This window comes from Heterocephalus glaber, unplaced genomic scaffold, assembly GCF_053883595.1.
Source record: "Heterocephalus glaber isolate CG9 unplaced genomic scaffold, H.glaber_assembly_v1.0 deba00001577, whole genome shotgun sequence".
NCBI classification, from domain to species: domain Eukaryota; kingdom Metazoa; phylum Chordata; class Mammalia; order Rodentia; family Bathyergidae; genus Heterocephalus; species Heterocephalus glaber.
Genome location: NW_028258358.1, coordinates 14,597,043 through 14,621,111, shown reverse-complemented (window position 1 = coordinate 14,621,111; position 24,069 = coordinate 14,597,043). Strand labels below are relative to the sequence as shown.

At 38.4% G+C, this 24,069-nt stretch overlaps 1 long non-coding RNA gene across 1 annotated transcript in view; it reads right to left on the bottom strand.

Annotated features, from left to right (window-relative positions):
* The window catches only part of LOC147823516 (uncharacterized), a 112,471-nt gene extending 106,785 nt beyond the window's left edge, over nucleotides 1-5,686 (bottom strand). The window contains exon 1 of the long non-coding RNA XR_015443714.1: nucleotides 5,593-5,686. This is a non-coding gene — a long non-coding RNA (uncharacterized LOC147823516). The remainder of the gene's footprint in view (nucleotides 1-5,592) is intronic.
* Nucleotides 5,687-24,069: the final 18,383 nt, after the last annotated feature.

Genomic DNA, 24,069 nt, shown 5'->3' with positions numbered 1-24,069 from the left:
TTAGAGTTTAGAGAGATAGTACACTCAAGGTTATATAGAGTCTTCTGATCACAGAGGGAAGAAGAAAGCTGAGAAAGCTGCAGTTAATAAGGAGACAAGTTTTTTAGAAGGCAGTTAATCCGTCATCAAACTGAAGCCTCTTACAAGCTGAAATGGATGATGAGTTAAATGGTTGTAATAAATCAGATCAGGAATATAAAACTGAGTGCAGCAGGATAAGTGAAGGGATACAAAGTCTAACCCTATGGGGATCTACTTGGTCATTCCTTCTCCATAAATTCTTGTACAACTCAGTGAGAATACATACTTATAAATAACAGACTTGAACCAGCTTCTCAGAATTGCTGTACTTCTAAAATCAAACTTCAGTATTCCATTCTCTGGCTATAATCTGCTATTCTTTACTGCTAGTATATATGCAATTCATCTTCATCAATTTTTTTCACTCCTATCAATTATGTCACTAAAAATTGTTACTAACCGATCAGCCTGTTCTGACAACTCTTGCTTTGTTCCCATCCTGAAACAATGGCCCTTTGTTTCAGTGTCTTTTCTTTGGCACCCACAAATGTCACACTTACACATATAGCTGAAATGTCTTCAAAACAAATCACTGGTGGGACCGTTACTCATGTCTTCCACCTAGCCTCTAATTCCCACAACAACTTCACCCTCAAGATCACTGAGGCAGCCTCCTGACTAATCTCCCTCCTCATACTCTTGGTCATCACTAATATATTTAGAGTCAACTCTCCGCATAACAGCCAAAGTGAGCTTTAGAAAACAGAATAGATCCTGTTACTTTCCCGGTATAACCATTCAAAGACTTGCTGTTTCCACTAGGACTATGGCCAGACCCTCTTGACCAGACCCTGCTCAGCTCTTCCACTTTTGCCAAGCTAACCCTGTCCTGATTTATACTGACCTTCTTGCCATTTCTTAAAAATGCCATGCCCATTCCTACCTCAGGATAGTCACACTTGTCCTCTTTTCCCAGATCCACATACCTCCATCTCATAGAAATCAAGGTCCAAGCTCACCTCTTAGACCCTCTGTGTAAAAAAGCCCTTCCCTCTTTATTACTACCTTTGCCTTTATCCTGCTTCGTTTTTATTTATTTATTTTTTCACAGTACTTCTCACTCTCAGAAACTACATTTGTTTGCTTGCACAAGCCCACACTAAATCAGACACTCTCAAAGGCAAGACCTTATCTTGTTTGGCTACTATATCCATAAAATATAAAACAGTGCTCGGTATGCAATAGACACTGGGTAAGTATTTGGTGGAGCTGCTGAATTATTAGTATGAAAGCTAACATCCTTTAAGAACATAGAGGGAGTCTGAAAGAATGTCAATGTCACTTGATGAATAACTCTACCATGTGAGGTGAAAGATGATGTATTCCGTGTTGTTACATTTAAAAATTTGCAAGAAATCTATATTAAAAATGTGCTGTACAACTGATTCTAGAGTTGGAAGTCAATTCAACTCATGAATAGGGTGTGCAAATATCATTTGTGTTGTACTCACTTTTGCAAGAAAAATACTGTGCTATTAAAAGATAAATGTAGGTAGTTTAAGAAAAAATAATTATATATATATATATACATATATATATATATATATATATCTCCAAATATGGCATGGTTCTTAAGGATGTGAAATTAGGGACAGGAGCAAAAAATCCAAATATATAGCTATTTTGAAAATTTTTTTCACTAAAACTATGTTGCTTTATGCAATGTCCAGCATTTTAACCCACTCCATATATTCCAATAGGAAGGCCCCAAATATATCCTGTTCTTTCTGCTTTCTAGAGAGAAAAGAAGAAGATTTAGCTGGTATTAGGTAGCAGATCTTGGAAAAATGTGATATAACTGGAAAATGAAGGGGCTGATGACAGCCTCAGTTTCTCTATTTAACTAGATATCTGTGACCATGAAGGATTCTCCAAGCTCCCTGATTTTACAAATACACAAAAGTCTCCTGCGAGTGGTTATGTGGATCAGCCAGTGCTTTCCCATTGCCATTAAGCCTATGCACATTAGGTTGGCTTGATAAAGAAGCCAAAGTGACTGCCCTTCATATCATTAAGTTTTAAACTCTGCCAGCTCTGAGGATCCATCGATAGCGACACATAACCTTGAGTATAAGGCAGGGCTTTTCCAGTTGTGGTCGCCAGGCTATCATCATCTTGCAACCTATTAGAAATGTAAATTCTTGAGCTCCACTGCACAGCAGTCTGGTTGTAACAAGCCTTTCAGGTGATTCTGATGTAGAAAGGCATGTATTGTTGTACACAAATAAATTCGGCAGTTCAGGTGCTGACATGTAGATCTGAAGTAAGTGCTAAAAGGATACAGAGGAGAAAAGGCTGAGTGTCTGGGACACTTGGAGCTCATCTCATGAACAGGCATTCAGACAACGTGAAGGTCTTCCCAGAGGTGGCCAGGCAGGGAGATCCATCCCAAGGCAATGGTCCAGTGGGGCAGAGGTAACAGAAAACCTTCTCTTCCTAGACATCCTCCCTTCTCCACAATGCCAAATGTGACTTTGGTGCAGAAGAGGACTGAGCAAGTGTAGAGATGGAATAGCAAAAATTAGTGCCCAAAAGATGTCTGACTGTGCCTGTAGAAGGGCTATATTTGCTTAGCCCAGTATTAGAAAAATAGTTTTTTGTTTGTTTGTTTGTTCATTTGTTTTTTGGTACCAGAGATCGAACTCAGGACCTTGCACTTGCGAGGCAGGCAGTGGCACCACTGAGCTAAATCCCGGGCCCTAGAAAAAGAATTTTAAGCCAATTAAATTAACAATTAGTAATTTAGACATTTAAAAAACTTAATTTCAGCTTTTTGTCCTAATTTTTTATTTTTTAAAGAAAAGAAATGAATAAATTCAGCAACATTTCCACATGACAATAATTTACCGATGCTCACAGCAGCTGCTGCCTTCTGTTGGGTCACATTTTGCCCACAATCCCCACCACTCCTTTTTATATCCACAGTAACCTTGGATTATTCTTTTCATACAGTAAATAAATTACTTTCCATTTTCATGTTGAAACCAAAGGTGAGGAAAATTCAGGAAGAACCAAGTGTTCTGTCTTTCAAAACAAATGAGAAAGAGCATATTGGAGAATAGGGGGGTGTTATTTATACATGTTTGATAATCATTACAAAGAAACAAACAAAATGTAATAGGAGAGAAAATTAAAAAATGATCAACTTCAAAAGACTTCATGAATTAGGTAAAAACATAAAAGGTATTGAAGAATGAATAGGAGTTTTCCAGATGCAAATTTACCTCTTTGGCAGTCATCCATTGTATAAAACATGGGATGTGAAGCAATTTATCATTTTGGACATGTGTGCCTTTTTCTATAATTAAAATAAATTGATAATCTCTCATCATAGGGTCACATATATGGCTATGTAGTTTAAGGCTACATTTTAATTACCCAGGCCTGAGGCTCTCCTCGAGCCCAAGGGTACCAAGAAGTCCTTTTAATAAGGAATTAATGCTCAGGGCCCATTGCAAAGCTACAACCACTCATTTGAAGATGAAGAGTGGGAGATGCACTCCATAAATCAAAAGCCTCAGGAAAAAATAGTTAACCCAACATGTTCTGAATTTTCCTATGCTTCCTTAAGGGGGCTCATTATGAATGAATACTTTGCTAGGTCACTGAAATATTTAAAGGAAAGAAGCAAGACATCAGAACCTAACTTATGTGCATGTATATGTGTGCTTTTCAAACCAGCACGTTCCTTAAAAAGGGTAAGGCAAAGTAGCATTCCTTAAGAATTGTCACTAGTCAGAAGCAGAGGCGCCTATTGGTTCTCCTGCCAGCAGCTAATTGAGTAGTTTTCCCCTCCAGGGCCAGTCCTAGCTGTCATCCTAATGTGGGGGTAGCAGCTCAGACCTAGATGTGGACAGATTCCCCTCGGGGTGTCCTGTGATGGGGCTGCACAGTCCAGGCCAAGGGCGGCATGGGAGAGTTGAGGCACAGCTGTGGGAGAGGCTGCTGTGCCAGAGACACTCACAGCTCCGCTCAGCCTGGTCTGCCTGTGTGTTTGTCCTCAAATGCTCTGTGACCAGACAGAAAGTGTGACGGTGTCCCCCATAGCTGGAGGCCTGGAAAGAGGATGTAAGTGTGATTACTACCGACAGTGAACGGAGTATCCCTGTCAGAGCTGGTGGTGGAGATGCAGCTTTTAGATCCCAGGTACCTTGGTTCCCATCCCAGAAAATTTCTCCTCAGGAACTGATTAGTCTTTCAAACAAAATGTCCTTACTGGCCAAGTTGTTTCTCCCTCTTTTATTTCAGTTCCTCGACCCTAAAACACAAAGACAGATGGTAGTTTAGATGTGAAATGTTTGCTGGACAATGTAAAGGAGGAGAAAGAATGTCCAAAGGTCTTTGCCAGCATCTTCATCTTTGCTTGTGCAGACAGAGCAGGGACTGACTGGGAGAAGAGAAGGTGAAACTATGTGCGCCATCACCTGCGATCTGCATGTAGCCAAAGATAGACTACTGTTGGAGATTGTGCTGGTGAATCCCGATTGTAAAGTTAACTGGATCAAGAGACTGCTGGAGAAGTGACTGGATTGTTAGGGCACTAACTTCATGCACGGATTAACCCTAGTAGCTACTAAGGGGGTAGGGCCTAGTTGAAGAAAGAAGGTCACCAGGGGCATGACCTTGAGGACTACATTTGATCCCTGACCTAGTTCTCTTGAGTTGTTCCCATGCTCTTTGCTTCCCAGATGCCAAGAGGTGGATAACTTTCCTCCACCATGCCCTTCTGCCTTGGAACCAGCTAACCGTGGACTGAATCCTCTGAAAACATGAGCCGAAAATAAACCTTTCCTCCTTTAAGTTGTGAATTTCAGATATTTTGCCACAGAGACAGGACAGCTGACTTACACAGAGGATAACCCTAACTTCACTCAAAGTGGTTCATGAGAAATGCCCATTAACCACCAGAATGGCATCTACATTTATGTCGATGGAGATCAGACATAGATCCAGGAATAATATAAGAATACAAGATAACATTAAAATTTAAAATAAAAAAAAATTATATAGCCCACTAGGCTGCAGTCCCAACCTTCTTGTGCTTGTCTCCTGAACCATCCTGGTTCATGCATCCTTCATGGTCCTTTGGTCTGAGAACGCACACACTGCTCCAAATGGAAGCCTGTATTTAGCAATTTATTTCAAGTTGTCAGCTCTGAAACCTTTCCCTGAGTATGTGTAATATAATGCAATTATCGAACTATAATTATCTTTATATGTAACCGAGTCCCCAATAAAATCTCTTCTTTTTCCCCATAAGTTCAACCCATATTCATTAAGCAGTTATATGCCAGGCAATATTCTAAGTACAAGGAGTACAGAAGTAAGGGGAGGACACAGGGAACAAAGAAACAACGGAAGCAATAATTCCCATTACCAACTGCTGTGATGTAATAGTCAGTCAGAGGCAAAGCAGAGTCAAAAGTGGCTCCAGAGGGAGCTTTGGAGGGCTGGACCTTAGGTAAGAACATCCTAGAAAAGAAAATGTTAAAAGGAGAAGAGAAAGCTCACCTTCATCATCTACATCCTTCCTGTTCATCTGAGCAAGGGGGAGGTCACTGGGGACCATCATGGGAATACATCAGTGGAATAGTGCAACAAAAGTCTTTCTGGGGGATGACAAAATAAAAACGCACACTTTCTGTTTTAGTCATCTTGTACCAATTTTTCCTTTCATTGCCTAACATATAATAGATATTTAACAATCATTAACAGAATATATGAATTCCTTGGTCCTCTAGCTCAGCCCATGTAGAATGGAGTTTAGATTTGTACACTGTTACAACCTATGTTAGCATCTTTCACAGCAATTGCAGTATCAATTTATTTACATGAATATCTCTCTCTACCAGACCAAATGTTCCTTGGGGGAGGTGGGTTTATCATATTCATTTTTACACTGTTTTTGGAACGCAGTGCTCATTTAAGAAATAAGTATTAGACATGAGTATTTATTAGATGATAACATTAGCTTCATTTGTCCCCAAAATTTGCTAGAATTTTTAGGCCATACAGATGAATACTCGAAGCAGAGGTCATAGAGAAAGGACATTTAAAGCAAAGCTAGACCTTGGACAATACATTAAGAAATTTGTAAATGAAAGACATAAAAGTAAAGTTTAAAGTGGTTATTTTCAGGAATCAAATTCACAAGCTGAGATTTATCATAGGAATAGTATCATTAGCATAGGAATAGTATCTAACATTTAATAAATGCTTCTTTGATAGACATTGTGATAAATACATACATGAATTACTTCAATTTTCAGAAAAATTATACTAGGTAGCTAACATTTTTATTCCCATTCTAAAGATGAGGAAACTAAGGCTTGGAGAAAATTTAAACTTGCCAGAGTTTACACAGATTATCCTATATGTGACTTAGGAACTTGACGTTTTCTTATTGTGCTCTTCTGCTTTTAGCTAGAACTTTTGAAATATAATTTTTAATGATGTGGATGGGTAAAATGCTTCACTCAATCCTTATTACAATTTTTAATATTTATTTTAAATTATATTTATTTATATTATTTATAATATATAATATAGTTATATTATATATAACATTATATTATATTTATATTATTTTTTATCATCTAAAATTACAGTCTCAACAATAACAATAACAAGTGAGGCCTCAGTTACTGTGCATTTATTAAATACCATTTATTTTTGAAGACCACTGCGCTTGGTACTTACATCTACTACTTCTAATCCTCGTAAAAGAGTATCATGCTCACATACAAATGAGAAAAACAAGGCTCTGGGAAGTTATCCATGCTGCCCAATATCACAGGGATAATTAGGGTTAGAGAGGATTTTGTTTCAGCTTCCAGGCTAGGGGATTTCTACTTGACATGTTGTCTTCCCTTACATCCAATACCAATGGTACCACTAGTACTAAATTCAAAGCAAAGCAAAACACTACACAACAACTGCTTCTTAACTCAGATAAAAGTATAGCATCAATCAGAGCTAAAGGCCTTCCCCATGAGGAAGTCCAGAGGTGTCTTTTAAGCAATCACTTCTGCAAAGGAACTCAGGGTGCCCAAGAAGTAATATAGTTTTAAAAAGTAGTGCTATGCATAAAGTAATAATTGCTGCCTCTACCTCTGCTTCTCACCCTCCTTCCCTCCCTCTCCAACAGCCAGCTTGGTTCAAATATTTATTTCCCATGTTCTGGACACCTCTCATGAGCCACCCAGCACTGACTCAGCGGAGCTGGACCTTCACTTGGGGCCCAGTTCTCGGCAGCTGCTGCAGCTCCACATTTGCCTACAGCGATGTGCCAGCTGTCTCCAACTGCATTACACCACAGTAATGTGAACAACTGGAAGCAATAATGTGTCTCCCCATTTGCCTAACAATACCAACATGGACAATAACTCAGAAGACTGAAGATTTGTGCTGTAATTTAATAAACCCCATGCACATTTCTACAATTGAGTATCACATCTGTGCAATGGATCCTAGAAGTATAATATTCTTTTATAAGGGACCATTAACCAATCTTAAGTTTATAGGTTTCCTTAAATCTTTTTCATCAGCTGTTAAACTACAGTAAAGAGAAAATTGCCTCTTATGAGACAAGGGATAGTAAAATACAAAGACTGTGATTAAACGTCAATCAATTAAGGATTATAATATAATAAAATGCTGACTGATGATTAAAATGAGCTCTTTCTGGAAGAATTTTATAAGCAATATTATGAAATATTTTAAAAAGTCAATAGAATAAACTTCAATTAGATCACTTTATATATGAGTCCTTTATCTATTTAAAAATTTTTATAAGAATTATTCCTCAGGTACAAGATCTCAAAATTGGTGTTGAATTTCAAAGCACTAAAAAGTATTTTTTTAAGCTTCTCCTTTTACTATTCCCCACTACAGAGGGTTTTAAATTTGTTTCTGAACAGAATAAATAATGACATGTTTTGTTTCAGCTAGTTTTCCAACAATGTGTGCAGCTGGGCAGCAGTTTATGAAAATGGGTTGTGCAGTAAAACCACCAAACAAACAAACAACATTACAATTGAGGTAACAAAACACTGCCTGGAACTTAGGGCCCTGGAAAGAAGCTCTGGGACTGTTTATAAAACTTAGCAATCTAAGCCTTTCTGGAACAATGCCTTGTAGAATTTCTTTCTTTGAAATTCCTTTTGAAGGTCAGAACACTTTTCTGTCTAGGGAGAGTTACAGGTAATCCAAAATGGTCCACTTTACTCACTCATGCCTTCCATCAGTCCCACATGTCTTTAGCCATCAGTGTCTCTGCTTTAGGCTAGAGTTACGTTAGATGATATGGACTGATCACATTAGGTCTGGCAGCCTTGCATGTCAAAGAAGACCGAGGTTGGCTCTTCCTTCTATTCTCTTGCTACCATATTTTTTCACCAAGTTTTCCAATTTTTTCTCTTGCCAATGTATTGGCAATGTTATTGGCAAGAGGCCTTTTTTTCTGCCCTGTACTGAGCGGCTTTTTTTCTCAGACCTTCTCTCCCTCATTGCCTTCTCCAAGCAATTTTCCTGCTTCACTGTTTGTACCTGGCCTCTTTGGAGCTCTGAGGGCATTCAGACTCCTGCCAGTTTGCACAGAGCATTTTGAAGCTTGTTGGAACAGCTGGCTTATATGAGCCTTGAAGGAAAAGCATGTGTACACGTGGCAGCACATTTGAAGCACTGAAGCATCTGGCAAAGCTGAGACCAAAAGGTGTAGGTAACTCACAGCTTTGGTAGAAACTGTACTGGATGGCTCTTTTGCAGAGCGCAATGACAGAAGCATCAGTAATGAAGAAGTCCCAGGGTAGCCCGGCTCCTCCCCTTATTACTCTATGGAAACTACTCTGGTGAGGGTCACCAATGACCTTCTAATTACCCAATTCAGGGGGTACTTTTCAATTCATGCTTTTGTAGGCAACTCTGCTGGACTTGGCAGGACAGCTGAGTGGCAGGCAGAAAATCACACACTCCCAAAATGGCAAAGCTGGAATTTAAAACAGATCAATTTAACTCTGATTTCAGGATCCTCTCAGAGAGCTAGGCAGCCTCCCAATGTTTCAGGGATATAAAGAGTAAGTGGAGAAAAAGGATAGATTGACTATTGACTCTAACTTTTTCTCCTTTGTGGAGCAGATCTAACATGACAGAAGTAGTATTTTAAGGAGGAATATAGCCACAAGGACAAAGAGAATTAGAGAACAGGCAGTGGAGAAAAAGTAATTTAAGAAAGATGGCAAGAGGCAAAAACCCAAGCGCATGCAATGATCAGAAGAAAATCTTTTAGAAATCCATGATAAATATCCTAAGAGAGAAAAAAATTATATATGTCTATATTAGGAACAGAAAAGACACAGACCAACTTGTCCAGGAGAACAGGTCCAGAGGACATTGAATCCCATGGGGAGTGGGGATGAGACTCAGGAAAAAAATGAGGATCAGTTGAAAGCCCATAGACAAAGGAATCTCTGTACTCATTCCCCATCACGTCCCTGCAAAACAACGTCAGTGCTTCTCTTCACCACAGTATTAGTCAGCTTTCCTGTTACTGTGACCAAATACCTGACACATACAATGCAAAGGACAAGAGGTTTATTGGCTCACATTTTCGGGGAATTCAGTCCATGGCTCCAAGGGAATTCACTCAGCTGGCTCCAAGGCAGGGACATTAAGGTGGAAGGGCATGATGGAACAAAGACATTTAGTTCATGGCAGCTGGGAAGTATGGCCGGGGAAAAATGTCAGAGAGGAAGGGGACAAGGACCAGACTTAGGACCTGAGATGATGCGTCTACAATCCCCCAATCACAGGCAGAAGTGTTTTATTAATCCCCTGAGCGGCTCCCAAGCCTATAACCATCCTAAGATAAAATTGGAAATTTGGACACTGAACAAATACAGCTAAAAGAACTTCAAAGTTGGGGTATAGAGATAGGAAGAGTAAGTAAAGCTCATAGCTGATATAATGAGTAAGTAAATTCTCTTCAGTCAGTGGTAGAATACCTTGTCTCTACCCATGGTCTGTCTCCAGTCCAATTTCTAAAACCCCTATAGTCAGGGTACACTGCTCTCTCCTCTCCATTCCTGCCCCCAATTCCTAGATTTTTTTTTTCAGGAGACGTGAAATGCCACAAAGTGAAAACTTACAGACAACGACATAAGAAAGCTAGGTTGCTACTTAGTCACTAGGAGGTAAAGTTGACTCTTTCATGCAGACAGAGCTTCCAATCACCTTTACCATTCTGCCTAATGATTATAAATGAATAACTACCGACTCATCCAATCACAATGAAAAAAAAAAACAAACAAGCAAATACAGTCAGAACAAGGAAATGCCTATCAAGGCAATGAGAAGAAATTTAATGTTCTCAAAGTAAGATAAAAATATCTTACTCATGTAATAAAATTAGATAACAAACAAGAGTTCTGGGAAATCGAAAATCAAGTGGCCAAAATAAGAAATGCATTAGAAAGGTTGAGATATAGACAAATACACAGAAAAATATGAGAATAATTAAAACTAGTATACTTTATATATAGGAGATCCAAAATAAGCAAAATAAACTATATTGAGGACAGGAAATCATCAAATTAATGTTTTTCCCTCAAAACTGTTAAACTCATGGTTTCTTAATTAAAAGGGTCCATACACTCATTCTCCAAAACATACATACACCCATACAAACACACACACATGTGCATGCACACACACACATACACACACACACACACACACTGGATAAATAAAAGCATCCTAACCTAGCACTGTGGAATTTTAGAACTCTGGGTATAATGAAGGGACAATAAAGTGTAAAGCACAAGAGAAAAAAGATAACATACAAGGATCAAAAATCTACACTGCATCAGACTTCTCAACAGCAACTCAAGAAACTCATAGACAAAATACTTTGAAAAATCTGAAAGAAAGTAAGCTCCAAATTACTGTTTTATAACAAATCATATCTAAGAACAAACTGAAGACATGTTTTAGATGTCATCAGATTTTCTTAGTAAGATGCTGAAGAAATGCTTCAGCAAACTGAGGAAGTAGGTCAAGACTGCACACAAAAGAAGGACATCAGAATCCTTCTAGAATAAGGAAAAGGAAAGAGCCAAGAAATAGTTTTGCACCAATGTCAGAAAAAAACCTGGGGAGAATACAGGTCTGTAGGAGAGAGATAAAACAGAGAGAAAGAAAGAAAAAGAAAGAAAGAAAGAGAGAGAGAAAAGAATACATTGCCCATTTTACTATTCTAAGACATTAATAAACATTAGATAAGTTTATTGGAGTACCTGATAAAAATAAAAAGTACTGTACTTATTTTAAAGAACTGGACAAATGAAAAATAATGTACTTGTTTCTCAAAGAAAACAAAAGTTAATTTAGAAAAATAAAACATTACCAAAGTAAATTCCTTGGCTCAGGAACTATGATTATTAACATTTCATAATAATATTACATTGTATATGGATTTTGACAAAAATGTATGATATGACAACACCTTATCAGAGAATGCCTCCTCTAACATGATGGGGAGATATGTAGGTGTTGTCAGATAAATACTGAAAGCCATATGAGTATGTTAAAGCTCCCTTTTCAAGTCCTATACACTTTGTTTCTGATTCCTTATTATACAGATGCTCCTCCCACTATAGTTTATCCCTCCCAAGCTCCAAGAGCCGGCCGAATGCTTTAAGCCACTTCTCTTTGCTCAGTCTTTTGAACTCATGCTACAAACCCTCAAATGTTTCAAGGGGAAAGGAAGTAAAGGTATCCTCTGCTACCCTACTGCCATCCCATAGGTTAAAGGCCCAACTCATAATGTGATTGTATTTGAAGATTAATTTTAACAGATAATTAAAGTTAAATGAGATAATAAGGATGGAGCCCTAAGCCAATAGGATTGTTGGCCTCATAAGAAGACTCCTTTCCCTTCCTGCCCTTTTCTTCTTGCTCACTCTCTCTGCTCCTTGAGGTGAGTGCACCATATGACTGCAAGGTGCAAGGTAGAAAAAGAGTCTTTGTTAGGAACTGAACTGGCCAGCACTTTGATCTTAGACTTCCTCGTTTCTAGAACTTTGTGGAATTCAAAAGTTGCCCAGTCGATGGTGATTCACAATGTCCTGGCAACCTCGGTTGCTGTATGAGTCCTTCAATTATTTCATTGTACTTTTGTAGGAAGTTTGGCCTGTTAACCGCTCCATCGAAGGAGTTAACACAAATTTTATAGACCTATTACAATAACAAAGAACAAATTTTTTAGGGAAAAGCAAAGAGTAAGTATAACTTTGGGGCAAGAACCTCCTCAAGGAATGGAAGAACAGAAGTATGGGCAAATGAAAAGGGGAATTGTGTAAATTGAGCTTGAATAGTAAGAGTCAGATCTAATAAGTTTGCCAGGGTGAAGGAAGATGGATATTATGGATAATATCTATATACACATAACAAAATGCATGTAAGTACAATGTATATTATGTATTTATATATGTATATATTAGCTATATTATACATGTATAAAATATTATATATGTATATAATATATTTTATAGGTTGTATGTATATACATACATATGTATATATTTCTGACCTCTGACAATGGATTTTAAAGGGACTATTCATAATTAGAAGGTGACTATTAAAATCTAGTTGACAACATATTTGACTAATGTGGTAGCTGCTACAGTTTGCATCCGGAATGGCCTCTAAATACCTGCATGTTAATGGCTTGATCTTCAGCTTGGTACTAATAGGTGGTGTGATTTTTAAGACCTGAGGGCTACTGAGAGGTCATAGGTTCCTGGGAACATAACCTCAGAAGGAATAGTGGGACTCCATTCTTTTTTATGCTTTCACTTCCCAGCTTCTGTGAGGCAAGTAGTTTTATTTTGCCCTGCATTCCCTGACATGACATGCTATCTTGCTACAGACTCAAAGCAGTGGGTTCAATGAATCGTGGACTCAAACCTCTGTAACCAGGAGTCAAAATAACTCTTTTATAAGTTAATTTTCTCAAGTACTTTGTTACAGTAAGAGAAAACTGATGACATAGATGTCAAGATAGTGGTGAGCACAGGTTAAATCTATGATATCTTGAATGAAGCAGGACTTGCTGATAATTTTAATATTTATTGAGAGAACAAAAAAATGCAAGATGACTTGAACATTTTTTCAACTTGAACAGATAATAGTAAATATTGGGAGAAACTTGTTTTGAAAAACTGACCAGAGACTGTTACACCTCAGATGTCTATTAAAGACCTATGATAATTCATTTTATGTCATAACTTGATTAGACAAGTTGTTTAGCCAAATACTAGCCTAGATACTGCCATAAAGTTATTCTTTTAGATATAATTAGAATTGATAATTGGTTGATTTTAAGTAAAGCACATTACTCTCCATAATGTGGGTGGACCTCATCTAATCAATCAAAGGCCTTAAGAGCTAAGGTCTTGCTCTTAAGAAGGAGAAATTCAGCTTCCTAAATGCTACACAGAAATTTTAACTCTTAACTATATCTCTAGCCAGTTGGCTTGTTCTGTCCGTCAGGCTTGACACCTGTATTAGTCAGCTTTTCTGTCACTGTGCATAAAGTCCAATACCCACAATTTAAAGGATGAGAGGTTCAATTTGGCTTATGGTTTTAGGGGATTTAGTCCATGGTTGGTTGCCTCCATGACAGAAATATCATGGAAGAAAGGCATGACAGAGAAAAGCCAAGATTACACCTCCATAACCCATAAGATACATCCTGAAGGGTGCTTTACTAATTCCCTAGGCAGCTCCCAAGCCAGTCAAGTTGACAATTCAGCATAACCATCACACCTCCCATAATCATGAGAGCCAATTCTTTTTAAATAATCTACACATGCACATATATATATATATATATATATATATATGCACACGCACACACACACACACACACACACATGTGCATGCATGAAATATTCTGCCTGCTTTGTCTCTCTGGAGAATCTTGACTCTAGCATAGTAACCAAGTAGAAGTATCACACAAACAGTTGGACATATGAATCAGATACTTAGACAAAAGGTAGGGCACAAATTTGTACTCAAATGACTACTATGAATGCTATGTGTAATGTTATGTGATTGTGTTAGTTTTCTAGGCCTCCCGCAGCAAATTTCCACACACTGAATGTCTTTAAACAACAGAAGTTCATTTCTCTTGATTTTTCTGAAATCAAGATGGCAGTAATGTCAGTTCCTCCAGGAAGCTCTGATGAGGAATCTGTACTGCACCTTTCCCTAACCTCTGGCTGCTGGCAACCTTTGGTGCTCCTTGGAGTGTAGATGTGTCACTGGGATTTCTGCCTCTGTCTTCACTTGATCTTCTCCCTTAGGTCTTTGTGTGTCTTCTTCATATAAAGACACCCACCCTTGGACCTAGCGACCATTCCTAACCCAGGATGATCTCACTTTGAAACCTTTATATTAATTGTATCTGAAAAAGCCTTATTCCAAATAAAATTACATTCTAAGGTTACGGGTAGACATTTATTTTTGGAGGCATTATTCAACTCATTGTAATAATATAAAAAATATAATGTTGATACTATCTCTACTATTAAAAACTGATATAAGTAGCACTACAAGATTCTGTTTTCTGAATACCATCACCTTCATATAAAATTATACTCATCAAAGAATTATACTTTTGACCTAAGCTATTGTCAACAGTCATTCTTTTATAAATCTCTTAAGTATTTGGTGCTGCTACTTACATTTGTACTTTATGCACATAGCAAAGTTATATCAGGGCGTATGTTCCAGAGATTAAGAGCTATGTCACTTTCATTGGCTTTGCTATAGACACAGTGAAAGCTTTTTTCAATAATAATGTCCTGATCCATAAAATAGACCCAAGCACCTGATGGACTGATGGGTGTATAGTTTGTTTCCATCATTCAGAATGTGAGGAAAGTTAGATGATCCATAATTTTGACCCCTCCACTCAGCTAAATTTCATGGCTGCCCTCCCCTAGAGGTATGCCATTTTCTTGCACTCAATGATCAGCAAAGTGTCTGGACCAAAGTGACTAAAATTGTCTTCATTCACAAAAGGCCTCCGAGAACAGAGTAAAGACCAATTATCCTCCTCTGCTGCCTCTGCCTCTGACTCTTGTGGTCATTTCTGCTGATGTCAGCTGCACTGTCTCCAGCCATCACCATTGTTTTCCTACAGAGATAGATGGCTAGGCAGACTGCTGGAGTAGCTATCCATCACCCATGCCCATGGATGATCAAGGCCATTTCTGCGGTTCCAAATTTGGCAGCAGTCAAGTGTGGGTTGCATCCAGCAAAACAGCCTTTGTGCCACCCACAGAAAATCATGGAATCTGAGAGATTTCCTGCTTATTTCAAAATGCTGCCACATAATAAGATTCAAAAGTAGAAGCAAAAAAGAAAAGAAGAGTTGGAAAATGGAGTGGAGCTATTAAAAACTGAGGTAGTAGGATCTAGTGGGTCTTTGAGCTTGCTATATGTGCCAAACCTTACTATAAAAGCCATAAAAGCTTTATGGGTCAAAGGAATCAGATGTGTTTAGTTAGGTGTATATTTGAGAGTAACAGAGGTGGATTGCTGCTCACAGACGTGGAAAAAAAATAGGTTTTCTTGAATGACTTTCCAATGTTGAAAACCAGATAGAGTAATAGCTTAATAAACATTTCAATAGCACGTATTTGGCTCTCTAGAGCAAGAATTTGCTGCTGTCACTCATTCAGCACTTGTTAGGCAGGAACTATTACAGGCTCACTTACGAATTAAAAGAAATCACTGAGTGTAATATGCAAGTTTGAGTTAAGGACTACTTGAGAACAAGGATTCAGATTTCTAGCCCTTTATCACTTTAGACCCACTTAAAAATAGAGAAAATAATAGTTGTGGGAAAAAAATGGTTTAATTTAACGTACAGAAAAACAATGAATTTCTTCTTGTAGATGGCCAGGAAAATTCTTTTGGACACATAGGAGTCACAGTGCTCCCTGGGGCTTTCTCTCTCTTCTTCAAAGACAATCATTCAGCCAACACTAATTTAGCTCTTACTATTTGGGTGCAGACAAAAGATGCTGTCTGTCTGGAAGCACTGATCTCACTATCCTCATTTTACTTTCCTTTCGGAGTATATTGGCTTATGCCTTCTCCCCATCCTCTCCACTGGGAACTTTGTATCCTTAAGGTTGGCAAATAGAATACATAATAAACTGATCTATGTTAACACTGGGAACAGAGGGAAAACGCTGACTGCTTCATATTCTTTGAAATAATGGGAGCCATTTTGGCAAGATTCCTTTCTTCCATTCCTTTCTCCCTCTCTTCCTCCCTCCTTTCCTTCCTCCCTTTTTTTCCTTCCTCCCCACCACTACAGATTGAACCATGGCCTTTCACACTTAGCTACCTCTCCAGCCATTCTCTCATTCATTCATTCATAAATGATGAGTTCTCACTAAATAGTTGAGTTGCTCAGTCTGGGCTCAAACTTATGATGCTCCTGACTCAGCCACCCAGAATTCTGGGATTATAGGAGTGTGCCACTGTTTTTGTTTTTGGTTGTTCTGGGGTTTAAAAGCGGGCCCTGCACATGCCAGGCAAGTGCTCCACTGGTGAACTACATCTTAATTCCTTTGTACTTTATTTTACTTTTTTAAATTTTGAGATATTATCTCCCTAAGTTTCCCAGGTTGGCCTTGAACTTGTGATCTTCTTGCTTCAGCTTCCTTCATGACTGATGTTAAGTGTATGCACTCCCCCCACTGACTGGGAGAAACTTCTGGAGGAAGTATACAGCCTGCCTTTGGAGCATATCTTCCCTATGGTTTGTTTTCCACTGCAAAGAGATAGAAGGGCCAGTATGAAGCAAATCAAGGAGGGTGGCTCATCTTCTTCCTATTCAGTTGTCTGCCACTGGATCCCAAATAACTGTTTTTAAATTTGATTTGATGTATTTAATATATGCTACGTATTGCATATCTAGTATATCATATAAACTGAACTAGTGAAAGTCACGTCTATATTCACTGAGACTCATTAAAGAAGGAAATATAAGAAAAACAATGACATTACCTTATGACTACAGCCAGCACCATTTTTCATTCAATATAATGCTATTCTGATTGGAAATCCATGGTCCACTGTTAACCCTGAAATTTCCTTTCCAATAGTGTGACAAACCAAAGGAGGGTTTTTTTGGCCATCAGAATGACTATTCTCTAGAGCCCCATATTGTGAAGTGTGCCAGCTTCTGATTTCAGCCAGAATATATAGTGTCTGCAAGAAGTTCCAGGATGGAAGGCTCACGGTAGACATGTCTGTCTGCAGCACAAGCTGCTGCCCATTGATTGGCCCACACATTTCACCTGAGACAAGGAAGAGAGTTTGGGGCATCTCTAGCTTTTTACTTTCTCCAAATAAGCTCAGCACATATCAATTCAGCACATCCTGAAATTAGATGAAATAAATCATTGGTACTTTGTTACAGCTATAGAACTTGAGAACTCAAAGCACACAGCTGTGAGGTGAGCTGCAGTGAAGTCAGCCTATATGTTAGTCTTTAAGCTGGGTACACTGGCATGAAGCTGAGAGTGCTGACGAGAAAGGGCCACCCAATTCTGCATTGCACGAAGGCACCAGAGTGGGTGCTAGCAGCTCTGTACATAGCAAGATCCACTCCAATCAGGCATAGGAGGCCAAGTCAACCTTGAGCCTTCTTGATACTTTTTTGCCTTCCTAAACACGTAGCTCTTTCCTGCCATTGGTAGTAGCATACTTCAAGTAAATCTGCATGAAAATTTAAAATTTCAATTCATTTGGAGGAGTATAAGAAGTTTTTATATCCTCCCTGCTTTTAAAACTACTTTTGATTACCTAAATTTGTTATTATGCTATGACATGAGTTCTCCAAATCCTGTAGCACCCCAAGTTAGTGACAATAATTGTAGCTTGGCTAGTACTAGTTTGGATGCTGTTAGGAATGGAAAAATACTGTGGGCATGTGTATTTATTTATATTGTAAAGAAGCATATTTCAGTGCATACTTGGCATTTTTGCTCTGACTGTTGGTTAATTGTTAGTCTAATTAGGATAATTAGAATATCTTCCCATCACCTTCATTTTCTGCACAATAAATTATTTATTCTTTAAGTCACACCTTGAACGTTGCGTCTTCTGGATGGTCTTCTCCACCACCAGGCAGGATCCTCTTTGGTCCCATATAAGCATATACATTTATTGAAGCCTTTTAACAGAGGTAGTTTGTGTTTGCCTGCTCTATTAAGCCTGCCTGACTCTGAGTCAATTCTTTGAAGGCAGAACTGCACCTTATGCATTTTTATTGCTTCAGAGCTAGCACAGGGTCTTATAGTTTAATCATTCAGGAAGTGCTAAATGAGCTTATATTGAGTGACATAGTCCCTGCACAATGATCATTAACCTTTGAGGGTATGGCTTCAAAAATGTAATAAACACTCTTCTAAACCTAAAAGGAAGGTGGCATATATACTTTACACAAAAAATTTCATAAAATTGTAGGCTCTTCTTAGACCTTGTAAAGTCCTTCCATGGACTCACCTAAGGGTCCCCATAGAACTCAGACCAGAAAATACTTTCTAACAGCCATAGAAAATATCCTTGGTACAATAAATCAGCATTGTTTGCTATTTCCTTCATTTTAATATTTATCGTGCTATATGCTGAGGAGGCTATGTTGAATATCACAAAGTACTCACAGTCCAGAGACACTGACAAAGGAGTCAAATGTACTACAGCATGGTTTGTGTTGTTGTAGTAATAAATATTGGGCAACAGGATAAGGGGAGTATTTTCAGATTTGTGATTTCATGGATCGAAGATTTTCAAAAGAAAATATTGGGCAACTGATATGGGTGATTAATTTCCTACTTTCCCATGTAAGTACATTAAAACAAATGTTCTACTGTATTATTACCCTCTTTTTGTAAAATGTTACGACCCTAAAAGAAGAAATGTATAGTTTTGAAAGAAATGAAAATACTTGAAATTAATTGTATATACATTTTTGAGAATATATTTTTCTCATTTCACCCCAGAGCTCTAAAAACTTCTCATGTATTAGTTAGTACTAGGCAGTTAATACTTGAATCTATTTTCAGGCATCACTGAAACATTCCCAGAAGATCTGTCCAACTGAATATTAAGAAAGAAACAAAGGAGAAAATAAGAAGAGAGAAGAATCAGAACAAAGAGTCCAAGCAGATGAAATTGTTGTTGAAAGGCTCAGATATGATGCATATATAAAACTTGTGCATGTAGGGTAGTAATGAAGTGAGTTCAAGTACTAGGAAATTTCTTATGGGAAAGGTGAAATGGGCCAGTATTGAAAATTATTTGGAATTGGACTTGAGCAAAAGAGTGTTAGATGCTGATGGGATCTAGAGGCAGTAACTGATGCTGGTTGGAATAGAGGGAGCTGTGAGAAGCTTGTGTGAAGACTGATCCACGCTGAAGCCATGTGTAAAAGAAAATTAAGCAGCGAGGTGTCCCTACTATGATGAGGACCTGGCAGCTTCACAGAAGAGGAGTTAAAGTTGACAGATAGTGAGTCCCTGTGTAGGAAGGATGGTAGAGGCCCCCTGGGAAAGGCTGGTTGTGAAGCACCATCTGCCCAGCCCACTGACAGGAAGACAAGTGGGGAGGCAGCTTTCAGGAAGACCTCTCCTTCGAGGAGATCTTCTTTCCTAGGTGGAAAGCAGGTGGAAATTGAAATTGAGTGTAATGGTGAATACAAGATACAAGGCAGAAACAGCGGAATTTGAGATAGATGCACAAACATAAAAACCTATAGAGGCAGTATTACCTTATTTTAAAAATAACTTGAAGATATTCTTTGAGGCACAAGAATCATAAGTTTGAGTCCAGCCTAGGCAACTTAGCAACTTCATGAGACTTTATTAAAAAAAAAACAAACAAAAAAGCCTGGTATGGAGCTCAATACAATGGCCCTGGTTCAATTTCCAGTACTTCAAATGATAAAATATATATATATATATACATATATTTTTCTCTTATCTCTGTGCCATGATTTTCTTTAACCAGTGTATCAAGATAGTCAAACCTTAGCAAATACATAATACACTTTTTAAAAATTTCTTAGAACTGAATGAATACTATTGGTTGGAATTTGCTGACAGTGATTTTTTTAAAGTTTCAGCTTTTAAATAACTTATTAATAGATTAGTTACCTAGACATTCACATTCTGGGCAATTTAGAGTAATTCACGGTGTTATACATTCTGAAATTACTTCTTTTTTGTGTGGTCCTGGGTATCAAATTCAAAGCCTCAGACATGCTGTGCACCAAAATAACCTCTTTCAGATAAATCACAAATCTATCTGCAGAGGAGACTTCTCTTCCAATACAGGACTACTGCTACTGAATAATCTGCTATCAAGAAAAACAAGACTTTCGACAGAGAACTGTTAATATGAGAGTAGATGTAGAAAAACCATTCTGACGGAAAATTCTGACCATGCCACAAGTATCCTTTATAGTTGGATTCTATTGAAAGAACAGTGTGCATTATCAACAGCTCGCTTTCAGATGCTTTCTACTTTGCCATGTGAATATTTAAAAGCCACTTTCCCTGGAACAACTATTTCCTACCTGCCTTTTCCTCCACCCAAGATTCTCCTTTTAAATCTGTAGCAAATAATTTTAGATACATTTCTTATTATAGCATTATCAGAATGTGCACAAACATCTCCTTTTTTCTTTCTCCTGCCATGTGTACACATAATGGAGTTTCTTATTAAATATACATGCAATTCCTCGTTGCATATAAATGTAACTCATCCAAGAATAAGGGAGGCCCTGCAACTCTGCTATTGATTGGTCATAAGCGCAGTGTGATATCTGAATGGTGTTCTTGGGCTTTCTTTTAAAAAAAGAAAAGCTGAAAGAATCATGTAACTTTATCAACCATCAGGAACAGCCGCAATGTGGCTTCCTTCTTACATATTTATTAGGCTGCTTTATTACATATTTCTGAGACCACAGAAAGCGGAAGCTGCTTTTTGACTTTGTGAAGACAACTTACAGTCATGGGACTAGGTCTTCATCAGGCATATTAATCACTGGAAAAAATGCCAGTTGGATGAAAGCCAGACTACTACTTTGGAAGTAAAGGGAATAGGAAGTTAAAATTAACCAGTAGTGAAATATTTTGTGGTTCAAGTGCCTCTCAGAGAAAACACCAAGAAGTACCATGGATGACATCCTTTGAATAAGCCAAGCAAAATAATATTTCTCACATTCAAACAATTTCACTTTAATGTTAGGTATAAATGACTTGAAATGCACAAGCAAGAATGTTATGTAGGGAAGAAGGAGAAAATCAGAAGCTTGTTAAGGGACAGTAAAAAGGACTTGGAAGGACGATCTGTTGTTTTGTTGAAGGTGCACTCTTCTCAGAAAGCTTTTCTCCCTCCGTTTTGGGAGTGCTAAATTACATTATTGGAAAACACACTTGGATGGGTGACTTAAGCCAAGTCTGCACACACTGGTTGAAACCTGTATCTATTGACTTACAAGCTGGATGCATGTGTCAAAATGCAATCCAGTATTTTTGCAATAATAGCTAGCAGTCATGGCTGTAAATTATTTATGGAGAGTATTCAGTGCAAACAGGTTAGTGCACACATCCTCTTCAGCTTGACTGCCCTGATTTTAGATCACGCAGACATTCAACTCCACGGAGATCTGCTCTTATCACTGCAAACCCTAACAGGGGGCTTCAACTGCAGTCAGTTCAGCGACTCAAAGCTGCCTGGACACTTGCTAAAGCTCTACCTCAAGGTTCACCGCATAAACATGGTCCCTCTGCCCTCCTACCACACACTCGCCTGGCCCCGGCGATGTATGGTGGTATCAGACAAGAAGGCAGATCGATCTCCGGAGCAGAGGCAGGGCCGTGCTCCCCTATCTTTGTGCAGAAACATGGAAGAATGTGCCCAGCAAAGGCCACTGGTGATCTTAACACAAGCTGACATTTCACTAATGCCATGATGCTGAGGCTGGGAAAAAGCTGGCTATCCAGCCAACCCCTCAGTTTACGTTTAAAGAAACCTGGTGCCCTATTGCAATGCGGAGCATGGATTTCCCCTTCTGCCCTGGACTGTTTCAACTGTGGTCATTTCCATTTCTTCTCGGTGATCACTATAGACAGGTAGGCCATCACATAGATGACCAGAAAGGTTACAATATCTTTTGTGTTTTAAGAATTAAAGCCACATGGGAAAGCAAACTCTCTGTAAATATTTCAAGAAGGCTACTCTGCCTTCCCCATCAAACAGGCAATTAATGAGATATGGACCATGGCTGTCCCAGGTCAGAGAAGTATACATTTCACTATATCTCCTTTGTCCTTTAAGATGGAACGATACTGCAGACTTTCCACTGTTTAAGATAAAGAACTTTGTCATAAGAGATCACAGCTTTTACTTGTGGTAGTAGAACAGGATGTGGGTTAAACTATGTGTTCACCAATTAATAAACTGGATAAAAGAGATGCTAGCACAACCCTGGAGCAAAACTTGGTAATGTAATGAGTACTCCAAAGTAGGCACAGTAGAAAATAAAATCTTTGGGTTCTAAAATTAACCTCCTTCAGGATTAAACATCAACTCTCTATCTCCCAAATGGTTTCTCAGTGTTAGGAATCAAAAGATAATATCTCCACTGGTAACAGACCATTGTGCTGGGAGTCAGGTGCGCTGGATCTGCCATGTAAAAATGCACACGACTGTGGCCCATTTCTTCAACTTCTCTGAACACCAATTTCTCCATCTGTAAAGTGGAGGAGATAGAATATTTCCTAATCCTCATGCTGTAAGGACAAAATGTCACAAAGTCAGGAGGTTATTGTAGTAACCTCTCGTAGGCTGAAGGCCTCTGAAGATATATTGCTGTCTTAATATCTGAAGACTGTGAATGTATTAATGTATCCTTAATTTGAAAGAAGGGGGTTGTACTCACAGGCATAATTAAATAAAGGATTTTGAGTGGATGTCATTCTGGATTATCCAGGTAGTCCTTAAATCCAATGGCAACTGTCCTTAGAAAATAAGCAGTCTAAGTCCTTGGAAAAGATTCAGATCCTTGGAAAAGATTCAGATCCTTGGAAAAGATAGTCCAAAGACATTGGCAAGTGTCCCTGGAAAAGACAAACCTAAACAAAAACCCATCAAGATAGAGGCAGAGATTATATGAAACCACAAGAAATGTCTCAGCTTGCCCAGAAATGCTAATGGTCACCAGAGCTATAAGAGGAAAGGAAGGATTCTCCACTAGAGACTTTGGAGGGAGCATGGGTTGCCTGACACTTGATTTTGGACTTAAAGGCTCTAGAACTATAAAAAAATGAATTACTACGAAGCCACCATGTTTAACCCACTAGCTATCTTAGCAAAATTCAAATTATTTATTAGAATTATCCCATGATCTAGCTCCACTTTTATTCCTTCCAGTCTTCAGGTGTGGCTGCACCCCCCACCTCTACACACCCTGCCTCTGCTTTGCTCCCTTTTGGCTTCCACACACCTGGTGGAAGCACTCAGTCCAAACTCCTCGGTTTCCAATGCTTCCTAAAACTCCAGGCAGGCTGACCCTTCTGGGCCTGTTCCAGACTGCTTTCTAGTTATTTCTTGTATTTTATTATAGAACATGCCACTTGTTTACTCAAATATTTCTTCCACATAACTCTGAACTCTCTGAGATTATAAAAAGTCTTATTCATCTTGATTTTCGCAGTACTTAATATAGTGTCTGACTTCTCATCCATGCTCAATATTCATTTGCTAAATTAACTAGTTTATTAACAATGTTTTAACATGTAATAATTTACCTAATCTTTTAAAAGACAAGTGAAATGAAGGCTAATATATATATATATTTTCAAATATATATATTTGAAATTAGAGTTTCTAGATTTGACT